Consider the following 14,483-nt stretch of genomic DNA (forward strand, 5'->3'; position numbering starts at 1 on the left):
ATATCATGTTACTCCTGGGCTCTTTGGTTTCTGTTGTTACTCCGTCATCTTTTGTTCTCTCTTTCTAAAAGAACGAATAACTTCATAACTTTTTCTTCATAATTACAATTCCTAGTCCTTCAGCCTCAGTTCCCCAGCTGCCTCTTGTTTGAGCTGCAAGAGCTCCTAGTGCTTACATCTGTGGTAGGAACCATCATGCTATCCCTTACTTAGAAAAAGACAAGGCAGTTTTAACATTACACTCTTCCCAAGAGTTTCTATCACACAACTGGGTAAGCCATACCCTTTTGAGAAGATGTTCCTTCATCAGGTGGCTATTAACAGACCTCTTGTCTCTACCCTTCTGTGAGGAAAATCCCATTATCTTCTCTGAGGGAGAGCAGATATAAAGAACACAGGCTACTCTGCCTAACGCATGTCTTTCAGTTGGAGAAAAATATTTTTCCAGTGCAGTGTTCCAGCACATCCCTGTACTCAGATTTTAGATGCTGATACCAGCAACCTAAGAGACCACAAATCTTTTATACAATGCTGATACCACTGATAGGGTGGTTTTTTGTTGGTTTTTTTTTTTTTTTTTTTTTTTTTTTTTTTTTTTTTTTTTTTTTTTTTTGTTTGGTTTGTTTTGTTTTGTTTTTTTAATAGTGCAATTTCTCTATGATGGATGCACCCCTTCTGACTGAGTGACAATATTTTGGTTCGGGCATTGTCAAAAAGGACACCTGACTAAAACCATCCCTGCAGTGCTGTTACCTGAGGGCTGTTGGTTGGAGACAGGCCCATGACACTGTACACACTGAGGGTCATCAGCAAACAGCCCATTTTATTGTTGAGAGCTTCTTTTTATAGGGAGTTGGATTTCCTGGGCTTGGATAGCCAATTGGTTGGGATCTCTGCACTGCCCAGATCTCTGACAAGTGATGTGTCTGCATCCAGGGCTTGGATGGGGTTGGATGAGGTCTCTGTTTGACTTCCATTGTTCACCCAGGGACTTATTTCTAGAACAAACCAGGTTAGCCAAACTGGATTTGTTATGATCCAATTTATTTTGTCCAGCTACAGACCAGCTGTGCTGCAACAATTCCTTTCGTTTTTATTTTAAAAAATGCAGAGTGTTCTCTGTTATCCTACCTGCAAGGGTGCTTTGCAGATAGGGTGACAGAAGACAGCAAGGGTCTAATTTTAATGAGGTTTTTGACAAACCTAATTCCCCTCAGCCAGTGTTGTGTCCCATGTACCACTGGACTTGCAGCACTCACTTCCAGGAGCTATCAGGTGAGATTTACTAATATCACACCTTTCAGGCTAGCATGTCACAGGTTAATTGCTTAGAAGTTACAAGTTACAACTTGACACTAAAACAAGAAACCATTTAACCCTTAGAACTGTTAGGAAAAAACCCAACTACCAGAAAAACAATTTGTAAAGAGAAAAAACAGTTTGTAAACAGATAGAATCCTTAAAGGAGCTGCCACTTCAAGATTCCCAGATCTCCATGAGGTAGGTGAACAAGTCATTTCCATCACAGCTCCACACACGGCTCTGTGACGTCTGTTGACAAGCCGTCCGTCAGGGGGATGCTGCTTGTGGCCCTGGACAAGATGTAGGGCAGGACAGACACATCTGACAGGTACCCAGCGTGTTCTGGTGTCTGTGGAAACACAGGCAAAACAGGAAACACAGGACACCCTGCCCCCAGGTAATGAGATTCCATGGGCCTTCCCATCTATTGGTGATCTCTGGTACCATTATCTTGGGTTTGGGCGACTGATATCACCAGATGATTGTAGTGATAGAAAGTGATTTAAAATAACTGGGTCTGAGAGTATTTATATAGAGAGTTTTGTTTACATAGAGTATATTATATATATATATATATATATATATATATACAACATTTTATATTTATATTTATTTTATATATTTAATATTTTATATTTTTATTTATATAGAGTATATATATTTATATAGAGTATCTATATGCTAAATTATCTGAGAGTATTTTCTAATACTCTCAGATGATTTAGTGTATAGATAGCTTTAGCTACCCTGCTCTGTGGGGATTCACCATACATGCCTGCCTTTTGTTCTTCAACTATATGTTTTAAAGTGCCATGTGCTCTCTCCACGATGGCTTGTCCTGTTGCTAAGCAGGGGATACCTGTGTGGTGTGACACACCCTAGAGCTGTAGGAAGTGTCTCATTTTCTGTGAAATGTGTCAAATACCTGGGTGTTCCAAGGGCTCATAGATGGCTCTATGTATCCTGTAGCAGTGCAGATAGATGGTAATTGCTGCTACCTTCCCAAAAGCATCTCCTTTGGGAAGCCTCTCAGGCAGGCACACAAGTAATCACGCTTTCTACACACACTCCCAAAGATAGCAGTCAGTGGGTGAAAGGCAGGAAGGGTCTTCTGTGTGGAGTTCCAGTGGAGTTTCTTAGGCCACATGCCAAAGGGGTCCAAGGACAGAAGACAAGGGTTCAATGGAGTGTCCAGGGTTAAGTACAGGGCGAGTGAGGGTGGAGCAAGGCATCAAGGGCCAATGATCTCAGGGTACAGGGGCAGACCATAAGTGGGGCAAAGGATAACAGCCAATAGGGAATACAGGGGCAGACAAGTAGGAATACAAAGTCAATGGGGAAACAGGGAAGGGAGAACTTTCTAGAGCCGGGACATATAAGGATAACAAAGGTGGGTAAGGCCAATGGGCAAAACAGAACTGGGGTAAATTATCATGGTGCTGCAGGGTGGGGGAAGCCTTTTGCCTCACCTTATGTGGTGAGGCTTTCTCAGGGCCTGTGGGACATTCTTCCAGGGCATTGCCCCTGAAGCTTCTCTGACAGGCCCATGGGTCTCTACCATGTCCTTGAACCAGTTGTTCCTGGACCAGGGTTTTTAGGGTGTTTACTTTCTTCTTTTCGACAGACCACTGTAGTACCCACACAGGTTGACTAGTAAGCCATTTTAGAACCAATGTAGGATAGTTTATGCCCTCTAATACAAGGGCCCCTGTTAAAATCCGTCCCCACCTGGACTCCCCATGCAGACAGAACATCCCTTCCCCTTAGGTTAAGTGGTGCAGCAGTAATGTAAGGTCAAATGGCAGCTGTTGTTCCATTAAGAATTTTTACCAAAACAGGTTTGCTGCTCAAACAGCTCTGTGGGGTCCCTCCAAGGCCAGCAACAGTGGATCCCACAGGCTTGGTGGGCCATGATGGAGGCTAAGTGTGGGCAGAGATGATGGTGATGTCTGCCCCTGAGTCAATCACCCCACTGACCTTTATCTGCAAAGGCTTCGCTTGAGGCATCGTAACAGTACAAACCATATTAGATCTTTGATCACCTACAACCTGAGTCCAGTACACCTGGAGCTCTCCTGTTGATCCAAAGCCTCAGTCTCCTCTACAATCTGTTTTGGAGACAGAAGACTTAAAAGGAATGACTTGAGTAATTTTGGTTTTAGCAGGGATAATCATGGGTGAAGGTAGGGTTTGATACCGTGGCTTGTATTTGTCCTGTAAAGTCAGCCTCTATAACACCAGGGTGGGCCAAGATTCTTTGCAGCATGGCACTGGATCTTCCTAGAAGCAGTGCACTCAGTCCTCTCCCAGTGGGCCCCTGGACCTCGAGAGGGACTTTATGTACTTGTAATGAGTTTATGGTTATTGGGATTGAGGTGGTTACATCATGCCAGCTGATCCTATTGTCCTGGCTGTGAGTTGGTCACACAGGCTTGTACTGGAGGATGAGAAAATACTTGTGTCATCACTCATTTTCCTTTTGTGCTCAGTTTCCCATTTCCCTGTTCTTGAGAGATTGACCATTAATATGAAATTTGGACCTTCACACCTCGGTTGCAGTTTGTATTCATACCCCTCTGCTCTTGAAGTGTCTCCTGTGGTATGGACTGGTGTGGACAGTTTGCCTTCACATGGCCTTGTTGTCCACATTTGTAGCAATGGGATGTTTGTTTAACAGCAGCTGTAATAGTATTAGCTAACATATCCATGTTGTGAGATCCAGTCCCAAACTTAGCACATGCATTTATCATATCCTCCAGGGATAGATTCTCTTTAGGTAATGCAGTCCTTGTTTCTATTCTCTCATGCTAACTGTAGTATTTACCGGCTCCTTGCTTTGCTGTTTGCTATCTGTTTTTCCATAGCATCTTAAAAACATTCTATGAATTGCATATATAATTCGTTAGGGTTTTGTTTTATACTTGAATAACTTTGGGTAGGCACAGACTTATTTGTAATTTTTGTTAGAGCTCACATTGCTAAGTCCTTTGCTTGGGCTAGGATTAAGGGGTTCAGGCAAGCTTGGGTTTGTGGGTCTTCCATGGGAGGCAGTCCCATAAGCTGAGAAATCCCTGCCCCAAAACATGGGTCCTGCTGCAAAGCTCTTGAACTTTGAAGTCCCTGGTACTCTGCATAGGACGCCCAGGCTGATTCAAACATCATATATTGCACTGGAGTACAGAGTAATTTTGCAATTTGCTTCATATCATAGTGGGTTAATTCACTAGCAGTTATAAATCAAAGCATATTTGCAACAGCAGGTGATCCTAGCCCATGTTTAGCAGCCAGCTGGCATAGGATTTGAAAAAAAAAATCTGAAAGGATTTGCCAGTTAAAGGGTACGTACTTGTTTCGGTGTTGTGCCATTACCTTCTAAAACTGGGACTGCTGCAATTGCTCCCCTCTCTGCCACCAGTCTTCTGATGATGGTGAATACATGGGTACAGAAATTAGTTCAGCCCCCATTATATCCCCACATTCTATCTTGTTGTTTTACCTCTGTCCAGAAGATCACCAGGTCACAAGTGGGGATGGCTTCCAACCAGAACAGTCATGTGGCTGGAGGTGGTGCAGGCAGGGTTGCAGGGGCTTGTTCTTGGAAGCTGCTGGCAGGGCAGAGACTTGTGTTCCCTCTGTGGGGGTCTCGTGTATTCATCAGAGATGTGGTTCCCTCAGGCTGTGCAGGCCTTGGCTGTAGATGTGATGGTGCCATGGCAGCACCAGGAGCAAGGCCAGGACTGGGAGAGGGTCCAGCACTGTAGTGTTGACATTACCTGGTTCTGGTGTATTTCCAAGTATGATGTTGTAACAATATCTGGGCATCTGTAGCGACATCATCTCGGGCCCCACGTCCACTTTGCAGTGGTGCCGTTACTACAAATGGCCTGATAGTTGCCATTTTGCCCTTGGGACTCCCTATGATGACATTCCTCTTGCTTCTCATGGAGACTGCCCCCCCTCCAATCCCTGAGATCATTCCCACAACAGATTCTAGTTCCCAATTTGCTGGCCACTTGGAGCAGGCAATGATGGTAACATCTGCCCTGGTGTCTAGCATCCTGAAACAATGGATCTTTTCCCCCTTGTAGAACAGGCTACAGCCCATGATTGGTTTGTTTGTGCCCACAATCTGCACCCACATGACGGTAGGGTTGGAGGGAACTTGTTCGGGATAGTGGTTTGGTAACAAGAAGGCTTGAGCAATTGGAGTCCCTGCTGCTAAAAAAAAATGGTGGATCAATGCACATGATGGAGACAAAAATCTGGTCTCCGGGACTCACAGTCTGCCCCTCAGGTATTACAAAGTTCTTGTCTGGTCCGTGTAAAGTGTCTCCTATAATTAAAATGTCTTGAGGATCACCTGGTGGTCTGTTTCTTCCTGTTGGGATTCTTTAAATACTGTCCTCATCAAAATTTATTGACAATGAGATTACCAGCTGGTGCCGGGTTCCCACCTGTACTGCTCCATATGCTTGATCTTCTGCATCAAAGGGTGGATCTTTGAGGTGGTCTCTGGTCCTTGGAGATGGTGGGAAGAGTGGGACAAAATGGCCTTGCATTTCATGTCATCACTTAGGGCTGTCCCACACTCAGTTGGAAGTTTCCCAGGCACCACTGGTACTTTGGAGCCACTGGTGGTCCTTGAAGTTGTCTTCAAGTGGCAACCCTTCAGGGCAGTCTTTTAAGGGGTCCATAGTCACTACAATTAAAACATCTGTTGTTACTTTTTGCAGCCACTACTTCGAATGCTCCTGACATCCCTTCCGCGATTCCCTTGGCAACAGCTTGTGCTACTGTATTCTCTGCACTGGCATGTTTGGTGCAAGCCTCTACGTTTGTTTGATTGTAGGTTCAGTTTTAAGGGGTAGGCTTCTCAAAATTGCCTTGCATTTCACATTGACATTTGCCATGGCCATTTTATTTAGTCCTTCTTTTCTGCCCTCTGGGCTTTCAATTTGCCTTTCTCAAAATGTGACAATTTTGAGTCTGTCTACAAATTTAGTAAATGTTTCATCTATCCCTTGTTTTATATTTGTGAAACTCTGAGTTGGGACAGAGCCATCTGGTGTGAGGAGCAGCAATGTTTTTGCAGCAGAGGCCATGTCCTGAAGTGCAGCTTCTGGTAGGTGTTGTGCCTGATCAGTGCATTTTTGAAAGCCACCTTCTCCCACTATTTGGTCCATTGTAAATTTTGGTCTGTTGGGATCATTTGAGTAGGTGTCTGATAGGGTTTTGAGATGTTTTTTCCACTGCCTTTCTCACAACATATACTCAGCTGGGGAAAGGAGGCAACTGACAATATTTTTAACGTCATGGGGGACCAATGTGTGCACAGAGAAGGTGGCGTCAAGTAATGTTTGAACAAATGGCATCTCCGGCCATGCTCCTTGGACACCTTGCAAAGCTCCTTAAGTTTCTTGTAGGGGATAAGCTCCCAAGAGGCAGAGGTTGTTGTCCTTCTTCCCTGTTTGTAAACAATGGGGAAGGATGAGATTTTATTTGTCAATTCCCAATCTCCCTCCCGGGTGGCTTCCCTTTGGGTCTTGGTCCAGCGATCCTCAGACTTGGAATTGGCATCTGAGGAATCACTGCTCTCATCCTCTGAGGGGAATGAAGGGCGCATTATGAGAGCGCAGGGCTTTTTTGGGAGAACCGGAGTTGCCATGTGATGGGTGGCAGTGGAAGCCAAGATGGCTTCGTTCTGGTCACCACCATGACCACGTCCGGCCCCAGTGTTATGGGGGCTGGAAGGGGGCTGACCCATGGGGGAGGAGCCAGGCACAATGGAAAGCGCAAGAAAAGGGGGAGGAGAGGCGGGAAGGTGGCCATTTTGGGGCATAAGGGTGGGAAAACTTGGAGGAGGAAGGGACAAAATGGCCAGGCTGGCAAGGTTGCTGGTGCCATTTTGAGGGGTAGACACCATGAGGGATAGAACCAAATATATAAGCATTGGAGAGAGGTTGAGGGGAAAACCCAGAATGGCATGGCCAGTGCTGTTCTGGCAAAGGGAGAGAGGGGATTGGGAGGAGTCAAGGAGGCGGTAGCAACCCTGAACTGAATAGCTACAACCACCTGCCGATCGCTTCTCAGGTGGGGAAGAGGGTTAAGGAATATGGGAAGAAGATGAAAGGGAAGGGTTTTCTAGCTGAGGACTCAAAACCTTTCCCAAAACATTCCCCGAAGCATTTCCCATTTTCTCCAACGTTTTAGCAATAAGTTGAAATAAAGGGAAGAATTTGGTGACCAATAAATCCCCATTCATTCAAACAACATTTAACTTTCTCCCCACATTGTCCCAAAATGAATTCAAAAGAACAGAATCAGAATATGCATTTGGGAATTGCTTAAAAACCAAATGAATAAATCTTTTGAGCTCTCCCTTAGAAAACTTAACTTTTCCCAAAGCAAGGACCCCTGCAACAAAATTGTCTCTTTGAAGAGACCATGAGATAAGCTTTAGATGGCTTGGATTATTTCCTATCCTCACCCTTCATTCCCACACCCAGCAGCAAAATGAAAGAACAAAGGAAGAAAGACCCCAATATAGAATTCACAACAACTCACTCAGTGTCTCCGGGCAATTGAACCCACTGAGTCAAGGAAAAACCACTGGGTGGGTGGTCAGCTATTTTGACTGGTCTCTCTACAATGTTCTTGGAGGTCCCAGTCAATGCCCTTCAGATAGCCCTCACTAGAACATGAGGGGTTCTCCTTAGGGAAGTGATTGCACTGAGAGCGTCTTGTGTCCAGCTGCACTGGGCAGCCGGAGGCGCTTCTCCAGGGGCTCCCAGGCGGGTGCTGCAACTTGGGTGCCACTTGTTGCAGTGGGAAGTGGTGGTCAGAGTGCCATGACCTTCCTGGAGAAGTATCCTTAGAAGGATGTTCCAGAGGCACAGGCGCATCTGCTGCGTGATTTTAAGCTCTTAAGTGAAAGCTCTTTGGGGCAACGCTGAAGGAAGAGATGGAGTCTTCATACGGAGTTCTGCAGGAGGCTTTATTCAGCTTCTTCTTCAGAGGGCTCCAGTGATGAAGAGTCAAAAAGTCGGAGGGAACAGGGGTTTCCTGTATATAGGGAAGTCGAGGCAGGGTAAAACATCTGAGCCAATTGGCTGAGGGATTCAGGGGAGAACCAATCAAGTGAGGGATCAAGGGAAGAATAAATCAACGGAGGGAGTGGGGGGGAGCAAAGGGGAAGGCCAGCGGGGTACAGAAGATTTACACAGCTGTTGCAAAGCCCCTTGGGGGTAACATATTTCCTCACCATGACAGAGAGCTGTCCACCAGGGTTTCTCCCTTAGGGGGTTGCATTTATATTACTGTCTGGCTTAACTGCTCTCTCTCCAGCCGAGCGTGTTTGTATTATTGTCTGGCTTAACAACTCTACACTTGTTTCTAGAACAAACCAAGTTAGCTGAATTGGATTTGTTATGACCAGATTTGTTTTGTCCAGATACAGACCAGCTGTACTGCAACGCAGTGCAAACTCCAAGAATCATCCTGAACCATATTCTTATCCAGGAACAAAGGAGTTTAGCCCTCTCTTATAAGGAAATCAGTACCAGCCTGAGCTGGGACTAATCAGAACTGAAACTGCTACAGCTGCACACCTGCACATACACCAAAAGGAGTATACACATACACTCCTCTGAATAGGAGTCAGTAATTTTAACCTCTAAATAAATGTCTCTAGCCCCCATGAGCCCATTCGGCCCTCCTGTAAAGCAGCAGGCTGCTCGGCAATGATCTACCTCCTCTTCAGACAAGGATGGCTCTTAAGGCTAATGCTCAAGGTTGAAAGATCCCCTTACCAAACATCTGACACCTATAATGAGGAAGGTGACATTTTACATTAAGCCTAAAAGTATATTGCATACTTGCTGCAGCTTTTATAAAGCTAGCTATAGCTTAATTATTATATGTACAGTAAGTAGTAGTGTTTGACCAGACTGTAAGCTATTGTTTAAATAATAATGTAAAACATTGTTAAATCACTGTTTATTACTGTTTAATTCTTGTTTAATAACACATAACATAATTCACTTTTCATTCAGGTGTCAATTAATTACCTTTGATCACTGTTTAATCATTAGTAAAACATTTTTATTTACACCCACATTGATATACTCTTAAAAACTCACCAGTGACACACTCCTACATGCAAAAGACTCAGACCTTAATTTAGAGTTAAGGCGTACACAGGTCACGGGCTATCTCTTGTCACTAAAACAGGCAGGAGCAGCTTAGAAAGTCCAGGGAAAAATTATGCAAAGTGACTAAACAATTAGGTCCATGAGCTTTAGGGAGAAACGTCTCAAACAGGACACAGACTCCTATTACTGCTGTTCTTTGTGGTTTTGTCCCTCTTGTGTCAAGCAAAGCTTTCACCAGTGTCAGTTTGTACTGCAGACTGGAATTTCATCATAAACATGCACTCAAGTAACTCTAAGCTCAATTTCTACTATATTTAGTAATATTTTTAATAAAACACTATACCCTGTATATATTGCAAAACAGAGTATTAACAGGTAACACAGCAACTGCAATATTTTAAAAGCAACTTTATTGTTGGAACATACAGACCTAGTGAAGCTGTCCAAGAAATACAAGAGCACACTATAGATTAAGTTAAACAAGATGTGCCTCATATTCTACCAAGGAAAACAAAAGGCAACTAAAAACCTACATAAAAGGTTTCCTGAAGACATGGCCTTAAGTCTTCACATAAATGCTGCAAATCCACCAGGTTTCCAGGCAAACACGTAACATGCACAAGTGGGGTTTAAGGAAGGACAGAGGGCCAAAGCCACCTACTTTTCCTCAAATCTGTCAATTCTACTGGAAAGCCTGGAAGAAGTGAACTAAATTAAGCAACTACAGGTACAAACATTCTCTGTACATGAACTACATCTTTGTAATTTCTTGCTTGCAAAATTCTGTAGGTTCCTGTACAAGGAGGTAATCAATCTTGAGAAACTTTATTCTTGATGGATTTTCTTTGCCTGACCCAAACTTAGTTTCTGATTCATGACAAGTGTGAAAAACAAAAGTTCACTCTTAGACTATTTTCAAAAGTTTAATAAGGGAATAAAAAAGGACAATGTCCAGTGCTGGAGTATTCCTGGCTATTGGCCAACAAACACCATGGTAGAGGTAGTTAAGGCAGTGTTATTTATACACTGTTACTTTACTGAGGTAAAGTTTACATACATATTCATAAGTTTCATGCATTATTCAAACATTCTTGGGAGCTTCTGATGTTGCAGGAACTTTCTGTTTTGGTTTTTCACTCTAACTTATCTGCATGACATCCTTCACATCAGGTCAATATATTTTATTCCTTATTGTGACTTCATCCTGTTGTTTTACACTGCCCTGATAACGAGGAGTTAACAAGTTCTTCTCTAGTTCTCTTCCGATGCTTTGGTTTGTATCACTTGGAGAGGTCAGTCAGCAGATGTGGGAAACAACGTAATTGTTTTATACAGTTCTCTCAGTTACATGGAAGTATTTTTATGTTTTGCTAAGGCCTACAGTACAATACATTAATCACACCATTATTCCTGTAAGCTATAAGGTGATATATTCATCACACTACTATTTCTATGGGCTATACAGTGCATACTTAGAATGGTAGATCATGTTATATTAACAAGCAGTTAAAAAGGGGTTATAAATTGCATTATATTTGAATACTTACCAGCAATAACAACATGCAAAAAATGAACAGATAAATGTGAAAGTCAATATTATTGGGTCATTTTTGACACAAGGAATGAGGATACTGTTGGTGACTCCAGAGGTCAAACTTACTTCCTCTGCACTCTCCTACCTTTGCAAGAATGAACTCTGAACTTAAACTATTTCTACACTAGTACTTTCCTTATTCTATCATTAATTAAAAAAAAAAAAAAAAAAAAAAAAAAAAAAAGAAAGGAATACATATCTCCTTCATTTTTGCTCAGAAATTCAATTCATTAGAGAGTGTAAACATGTTAAGACAGAATTTAATTACTGTGTTCAAAATTACTTTCTGAATCTGTTGCAAAACTTTATCTGTCAGAGAAGGTGGATAAACTGGATCATACTCCCAGTACATCACAGATAAAAGTACCCAGAAATTAACAAATGAGATTGCATGTGCTGACAACTTGAATTCATTAAGTAGAGCAATTTGATCACACCAACTAGTCAAGTTCAGGCTTAAGTATTAAGGCCAATGTAAAACCTGTCTCTTCCAGAAGCAAGCATTGTAATCATACACATATTAAAAAGCACGTGTGTTGCAATAGGACATGAAATAAAGATACTTGACTCTCATCAGAAGGCAGTAGAAATCAGAAGGCTTTATTTACAATTCATTCAGCTCTTTTATAACATGCTGCACCAAAAGGCACATTATTAGTCCTCAGGACTGACACCTCTCCCATTGGCTAAGTAACAGAAATATCAAACAATATCTGTTGTTATGGGAAAGGAATATTGTTTACACAAGTTTGTTTTAGGAAAAAGAAAACTGTTGAAAACTTTCCCTTGGGAAGATCTCAGGCTCAGAAAATACCAGGTTCACACGTGTGTGAACTTTGCCTGAACCAATTTTTACTGAGCCTCTGGAATGACGCAGAATGTTCCCTATGCAATTCATCTACGTCCAGGGACATCAGAGAAGTTTAAATTCTTTTTAAGTTACTTGCATTTGCATTATTACATTTAATGTCCTATCATGGTACTTGCTCAACCTAATATAGACCAAATATCCCTCAGCCACCTTTAGGTTTTGCATAGAACAAGTAATTGTCAAACACATTTTTTGTTGCCTTGATGTTGTTTTTTCCCTCAGGCACTTGATAAATGTCTAACATCTGTTCTAAAAGCACATTTTTCTGGTCCTTTTTTTGTTTGGTTGGTTGGTCTTTTTTGTAAAAACTAGTAATTAATTCCAGTTCAGAATCTTGCTTTTTCTGGTTCGAAAAGTTTTCACGGAGACTACAGAAAAAATGTGCCAGATTATAAAATGGCTTCTGAACACCCTTTTTTTTCCCCAAGAACTTTTCTGCATTGTAGGATAACACACAAGAAAGTGTGAGGGCAAATCATCTTGTAGAACAGTTAGGTTGATTTTTCTTTATCTCTTAGCAATAAGATGTATTTTAGACCAAGTTTTAAAAATTCTAAAATAAGAAAGCACGGGAGTTTTCTCTTGAAAATAAGAACTAGATACTAGTGGCTAAACATCAGAATGATTTTTCTCTAATGAGAGGCAGTGCAGTGCAGCTGGCAGCAGCTCACACTTCACTCTCAATACAGTACTTTGAAATTTTTCTGTCTAATTCTGATGATTTCCTAACAACTTGTACCTTCAGGCCATTTTAAAAGCTGGTTTTATTGAACACTGCACTGGTTGTTACCTGATTTCAGCTATGATATTTTTCCTTCTGAAATGAGAAATGCAAATTCAACTAATTTCTGGAATTCTTACCCACCAGTGAGAATGTTAGAAAACTAAATGTTTCAATAATGGAATTCAATTTACTATGCCCTGCTTTAAACCTCACCTCCTTGTTACTTACTTCACTTGAGTAACAAGTACCTTGTTTTTCTGAATATTTTTGTTCAATAAAAATTACGTATACCATCTGGACTGCTGCAGCTGCTGTACTTCAGGAAGAAATTCCAAGATAAACTTTTAACCTAAACCCTGTAATCCTTTGTGTTTAATTTCTTTACATACAGTAGCAACTCACATTCCTTGTAGCCTCTGAAATAAATGTTTATACATTAAAAAAAAAATCCTGTGCAACAACAAAGGTGCCAAAGTTGTAACCCACTTAAAAAAAAAGAGATGTAACACATTCTGCAAATGTATTTATTTATTGATAAGATCTCAAGTTTGTCTGAGATCATCCATCTAGAATACAGCTTTCAAAAGTGTGTTTGTACAGCAGACATATACATAAGTACACTTTGTTAGCAAGATTACAAATGAACATCTGGATTTGGTTAGTCATCAAGATTCAGATTTACAGGAGAGTCTTCAGTATTTGCATTCTGTGGGACCTTAGGACCTCCAGTCAGTAGGGACAAGGAAAGGTTTTTCTCACATGAAGTTCCTGTTTGTGAGGATCATATCAAGTGAGTATGACTTACCCAAGCTTTGATTCACAGGGTGATCAGTGACTTGTAGCCCGGTCACTTGAATTTTTTTTCTTGCTCCATGGCACAGATCCACCAGCAACCACCTGATCCGCTTCATTTATTTGCCACATTAAAACTGTTCCTGTTTCCTCTGTATTTGTATTTTCTTATATCACCACCGACCTCCTATGATTTGTCTTGTGGTACTGAACATGGAGCTGTGTATTCAACTGGACACCACCATTTTTTACTCCACTTCAGCTCTTTGGTAATCCAGAATTACTTTCTTACAAAGCTGCCCTTGCTTCATCATGTGTGAAGCAAGGTTGAGGCCCATCTGCCTTCATCCAACTTTGAGAGTCTGGCTCCTACTCATCCAGTCACTGCCTTCCCACAAACTAGGCTACCTCAACAAGTACCATTTATTCATAGCCCAAACAATGGAGAGAAAATTTCCAAAAAAATCTGGTAAAGGCACCAAGCCTTGCATTTTCCACATTACTATGCAAAAGGACTTCCTATGAACTAGAACAGCCTGGATGTGGCAACTGAGCTGACACTTGTTTTCCCTTGGGGCAGCAGGTGAACCAGAGAAGACAGTCAAGTCACTGGGACTCACACAGGAACAAGGCTATGAGCCTCTGCTACCAGTCAGCTGCAGGTGCATCACTGCACGCCTGGGTCATTGAATCTGTGCCATGTCATCAGCCAAACAGCACAGTACAGGACTTGTGCACAAGGCAGGAAGGCACACCTGAGCCAGGGGCAAGACTGGCAGTACTCTGTCCCAGCTGACATCTGTACGCTCTTGCAGCTTTCAGAGACCAACTGCCACCAGAGCAAGTAATTGCCACTACTCTTAAAACAACCACCCCTACTCTATGGTGCAACAGAACAAATAACTTGAAAGGGCTGCCACTCAGTACAGGAGCAACCAGTGAAAATAACAACTTCCTCATTTAGCTACTTACATCCTACATTTGGAACATACCATCTTTGCTCATCTCTTGTGCAGTTAGCTTTCTGCACTTTTACTTCTGTTCAAACCA

The sequence above is a fragment of the Zosterops lateralis genome (genome assembly GCF_965231275.1).
Source record: "Zosterops lateralis genome assembly, chromosome: 4".
NCBI lineage: Eukaryota > Metazoa > Chordata > Aves > Passeriformes > Zosteropidae > Zosterops > Zosterops lateralis.